Here is a 5,779-nt window from a genome sequence, read left to right as displayed (position 1 = left end):
AGAGTAAGAGTATAAGCACATTTAATGGCTAGAGGAGTTTATTTTATTAAATCAGTATAAAATACTTATCTCTACCTGGTTCGTTCAATACATACAAAATGTATTAGCACAAGAAGTTGGAATTAAACCATTCTCATAATCAAGATAAATTATATTTAATCTTGTGCTACAATCATTCCTGATGGTTTGTCCAATTCCATCATTAGATTGTGAACTCAAACTTTATACTTATAAGAACCGATGATTTAATCTTCCGTGTATAAGCTAAACTCTATACACTAAATCATCTACTATATAAGCAAAGGACACAGACTATTATATGATCTATTTAAAACTTTATTAAAATTGAATAAATAGTTATTTCATAATAAATACTATATCTAAACCAAACACATGATTAATAGTATATATCCCAATAACAAAAGGGGGTATCGCCGAAAAATATAATGTTAAAATAAATTTGCATTAATAGTATATGTTGAATTCTTTAACTTGTTTGTGTGTTTATTTTTTAATATTTTAAATTTCTTTGATAAAAATTTTTTGGCTCCGCGCACTGATTACAACCTTCCCTTTACCCTCACCTTGCCATTTAAAGGAGGACGAAAATATCCAAATCTTTCTATTGGAAATGAAATTAAAAAGAGATATGCACCAAATTGTTTTTTATCCTCATCTTTTAGTGATTTAATTTGGTTTAGTCATGTCTTTTCTATATTATATTTTTCTTTCTCTTCGTTCTTCTTCTCTTGAAAGTGGCCAATTTTGGTATTTAAAGAAAATGAAAAGGTTGGTTATTATATGAGTAGAATTCTTGATACTAATTTTCCACCTCTCATTTTCGACTACGAATTGAATGTTTCTTTCTTCTAAATGGATTTTTATCCCTTCTCTGTTTCCATAGATCGTCTTTTTGGGGTAATTTTTAAGGTGGTATTGGTCAATTTCAAATGTAAGACAAGATTAATTAACATCGTTAACATTTTGGAAAGCTCTGCCTTCTCTCTAAAAAATAGAGAGAGAAGGGAAGAACAATAAATCACACACAATCGACAATGAAAATAACGCAAGATACAGTAATAAATGATGAATAGCCTGAATTACTTCGCAGCGTGAACAAACCAAAGGAAGGGACAAATGGAAAAGATAGCTTTAAGGAAAAACTAATCTCCTCTAACAACAACAGCACCCCTCTGGAATTTGAATGCAACGCTTTCAATAATATATCACTTGAAGACGAAAACACAAACCCGGCAAACCACTCAAACTTCATACCCATTTCTGCACAAGATAAAGAAAGACTATATCAATCATGGAAGCAAGCTATCATCATAAAACTTCTTGGAAAAAGCCTAGGATATGTCCAACTAAGGGACAAAATACATAGGCTATGGAGATCCGCGAAAACCTTAAATCTGATAGAATAATTTCTACCTCATAAAGTTTAAATCACAAGACATCAACAATAAAGCCTTACAACAGGGTCCATGGTTTATGGGGTCACAATATATATCAATCCGACAATGGGAGCCAAAGTTCAACCCATATGAAGCAAAAACAATCACAACCACAATATGAATACATTTGCAAGACCTGCCAGCTAAATTTTATGATTTTACAATTCTAAAAAGGATCAACCAAATAATAGGTACACTAATAAAAATCTACAACTGCACAGCTCAAGCAACTAGAGGACATTATGCATCCTCGCCCCAATAGGCAAACCTCTATCAACTACAGTGTTGTTGGGAACCCACCTCCAGCAAAATATATTATGAGGACACAAACCCTCTATGCATCCTATGTGGATGCTTAGGGCATAAACACAACCAATGGATATCGAAGACACAATCTCAGGAAACCACGAGAAATGAAGAAAGTACAAGCCAATCAGCATCTGAAGGGCCTGGAAAAACAGTTGCATACCCAAAGAGAAAAAGCAAAAAGCAGGTAAACATTCACAACCAAAACCAAGTGCTAATTCAAATACCAATAGTTATACCAAATACAGGATTGAGCAATCAAAGGAAGCTCAATAGGTAAAAATGAGTAAGGAAGAGGAGAATCAAACTACCATCATCAAAGAGATCAAATCAATGGTCAACACTAGCGAAGAAACCAAAAAAAGCAATGGAGTCGACATCAACACTATGAACAGTACACGCAATTCTCTCACCAATCCTGACACCGCGACAAAGCCACGCAACCCTAATTCCATTCACCCCGTGGAGCTTACTCAACCACAAACGGAGACAAAAATTACATTTGTACCAAATTTATCCATGTCACCACATGACGTGGCATGTGACAAATCACCCACACACAACAGGAATGACACTAACAACAAATCCCCTTCATCCTTTATACACACGCATAATCCCTTATCTATCATATCCAATACACAAACCGAAAACACCATACATAACACCTATGACAATATTAAATCAAGTAATGACTACCCCTACCTACACCTCTACTAACAATCCAGTCACTAACGCGCCCCTACAATCCAAAAAGACCTTTCCACCAAAAATAACCTTTCCACCAAATATCTTCCAAATATCCCCTACTCTATAAAATCACCTGAAATAAATGACCAAAAACATATCCCCACGGAAACAACTACACCATTGAATATTTCAGCTCAAAAAAGGCAACAAGGCCTACAAAGCATTGCTGAAGAAGCTCATTCAATTATATTCAACCGGGATAAATATAACCAATCTATCAAACCCTCAATTTTTCCTACTGTAACCCCCTTACCCCGTCTAGACTAGGAATGATCGCATGTAACATTGCATTAAATGCACTGCAGTTACTTGCAAATCCAAAGACACCCCTCTTCTTAGATTGCACTAGTAGCGGCGGGTTAAATCCCACCATCCCCCATCAACATGATGAATTCCTACCACTACTTACCCAGGCTCTCTATCCCTACAATCATCTTATTAAAACCATTAACACCTCAATTCAAACCACACCATCACAAAACTCATAATAATATCGCTCATTGCAACTAGAAAAGGCCTCGATCACCTATGAGAAACAACACACGTCGGAGCTATGGAAAATCAAGTAGGAGAAACTTGAGCAACGTTGTGCGCTACCAACAACCCCCTTCCCAACCCACCATCTACCATGTACAACGGATACTCAAATATACTCAGTCACTCAAACTTTCTATCTCCAAACCCCATTTCCTCCAATGGGTTACCACTACCCTTTGAATGGATACTACAATCCCTACCAGTTCCCTCTAGCCTACGAAAACAAGCTCCAACTCCACCACCAACAGTACTACCATCAAGCAACCTAAACCCCACCACCACAACAATATGAGGAAGCACCAACACATCAACTACCAAGGCATTGGAATTTTGATTTCATGGTGCAACAAGTAACTCTTCTAATGGAGAACACGACCACTCTATCACACTATGTCTCCCAAGGACTCCACTCAAACATAAGGATGCAGCATGCGTACCAACTACTGCAAGTCCAAGAAATCATAGCACTGGAGCTCAACAATCAGATTTTGGACATGGAGGTAGCAACAACCACACAACAAGCAGCAGACTAGACGCCGCGTTGGAATACACCCCCACCACCCAACTCATGGAGCTCATCACCAACTATTGCACCCTAGCACACTTCACCAGAACCATAGGAGGAAGAACAAGTTGTACCGCACTTGCCACAGTTCCTACTAGAGGAGCTACAATGCTTAGAAACACCACCACCACTAGGGACAACATGCATAGGTCCAACTCAAGAAAGCATCCTAGATCAAGTTCTCTAGAATATCACAATAATGGAGCCTCTGACACTCACCCTACCCCAAAACTCCAAAAGATTTTTTTTTTGTTAGTGTCCCTCAACCGGTCACGAAGATGGGCATCAACATGAGGATCTACCCAATCGACCCCTTATCATACTCCATTGTGATGGTTCCAACACTGAGGGAGAAAGCCCCCCTGTAGGAACACAACAACTACCAACAACTGTCTCTTGCTCTGAACCCAATGAGGAATCAGCAAGAGAGGTTAGCACATCACACACCCTTAATGATTATATTATTATGGAACCGTATGGAGCAAATACAGCTGAGTTCAGAAGAATAATCCCAACATGGTCTATCTCATTGAGAACAAAATGAATAAAGCAGCACATGAAGCACTAATGTTGGAACTAGGTTTTACCAATATGCTACACGTTGATGTAGTAGGCTATTCAGGTGGACTAATCATGTTGTGGAAGGATCATAAAGTGGCTCGGGTGGACCCCATTGCAGTTACCAATCAAAAAATTCATGTAAATGTTTAGGTAAGTCCCACTAGACCACCTCCGATACTATCTCTTGTTTACGCAAGTTCTACTTTTAATAATAGAAAAATTCTTTGGAAGAATCTAAAATAGCTTTTTATAACCCATACACTGCCTTGGGACATGTGTGGGAATTTTAACATAATTGCTTCTGATGCGGATAAATTCGGGGAAAACTCTGTTAATAATAATAGAGCAAATGCCCTAATAACTTGTCTCCAAAATATTGACATGGTTGATTTGGGGTTTACGGGCCCACGATTCACCTGGTCAAACCTTAGAAGTAGTAGAAATAGTCTAATCTTGAAAAAACTAGATCGTTTCTACGCAAACCCATCATGGCTTAGCATGCACCCTGACTCCACTATCACATACCTCCCACGCACACACTCAGATTACTGTCCACTCCTATTATCACTATCAAAAACTTCAAAGCCTAACAATTTATTTAGGCTGAAAACCATGTGGTTCAGCCACCCGAATTTTAACAACATTGTTAATCACCCCTGTATATATCATTGTGTTTTAAAAAACTTCACCACTCATGTCAAAGATTGAAATAAGTCTACTTTTGAAAATATTTTTCACACAAAAAAAAAATCCAGCTAGCAAGACTAGCAGGACTTCAAAATATGAACAATCCTAATAAATCTCTATTCCATCAAAACCTTAAAAATAACCTTCGAGTACAATTTAATTTAGTACTAAAGCACAAAGAAGATTTCTGGAAATTAAAATCTAGAGTGCAATGGCTAAATGAGGAGGATGCAAATACTAAATTTTCCACACCTCTACTATCCAAAGAAGAAGACGTACCAAGATACTAAGACTAAATGACTGTGGGTAACTAGATATACGATCACAAAGAAATTAACTCTATTATCCTAAACCACTATAACATAATCTACTCATCTGAGCTTATGTCTAGCAACAAAACTTCCCACGAGCGCTTTGACTACGCTCTATCTGAGGAGGCTAGAAGCCAACTATCAAAACCCATTTCAAAGGAAGAAATTCATAAAGCAATAAAATCATTCAAACCCCTCAAAGCGCCTGGGTCGGATGGACTCCATCCAATCTTCTTCCAAAAGAACTAAAACTCAACCAAGTACGATGTGATCCAAATTTTCAAAGATGCTTTTGAATCTAAATGTGCAACACCGTCTGTAAAATGATTACCAAAATTATTGTCAACAAAATTTGCCCATTCCTCAAACATCTCATTTGTCCCAATCAATGCAGCTTCCTCCTGGGTCGAAGGGCTGTTTACAATGCAATCATAGTGCAAGAAGCAATCCACTCCATCAACACATGTCAGGGTGAATGGACAACATGATGCTTAAGTTGACCTATAAAAATCGTTTGATAGACTAGAATGGTCCTTCATACGCATGTGAGCACGTAATTTTTTCCCTACATGAATTATTCCCATAAATTCAAACAAAATAAAATTTTC

At 37.5% G+C, this 5,779-nt stretch overlaps 1 long non-coding RNA gene across 1 annotated transcript; it reads right to left on the bottom strand.

The window, feature by feature from the left end:
- Positions 1–953: 953 nt before the first annotated feature.
- Positions 954–2,377, bottom strand: LOC107804936 (uncharacterized). The gene is made up of 2 exons (XR_001652332.2): positions 2,075–2,377; positions 954–1,281 (listed from the first exon to the last, which is right to left on the bottom strand). It is a non-coding gene; the product is annotated as an uncharacterized LOC107804936 (long non-coding RNA).
- Positions 2,378–5,779: the final 3,402 nt, after the last annotated feature.

This window comes from Nicotiana tabacum, chromosome 20 (genome assembly GCF_000715075.1).
Source record: "Nicotiana tabacum cultivar K326 chromosome 20, ASM71507v2, whole genome shotgun sequence".
NCBI lineage: Eukaryota > Viridiplantae > Streptophyta > Magnoliopsida > Solanales > Solanaceae > Nicotiana > Nicotiana tabacum.
The sequence above is the reverse complement of the archived record's forward strand: the minus strand, read 5'-3'. Positions and strand labels throughout refer to the sequence as shown.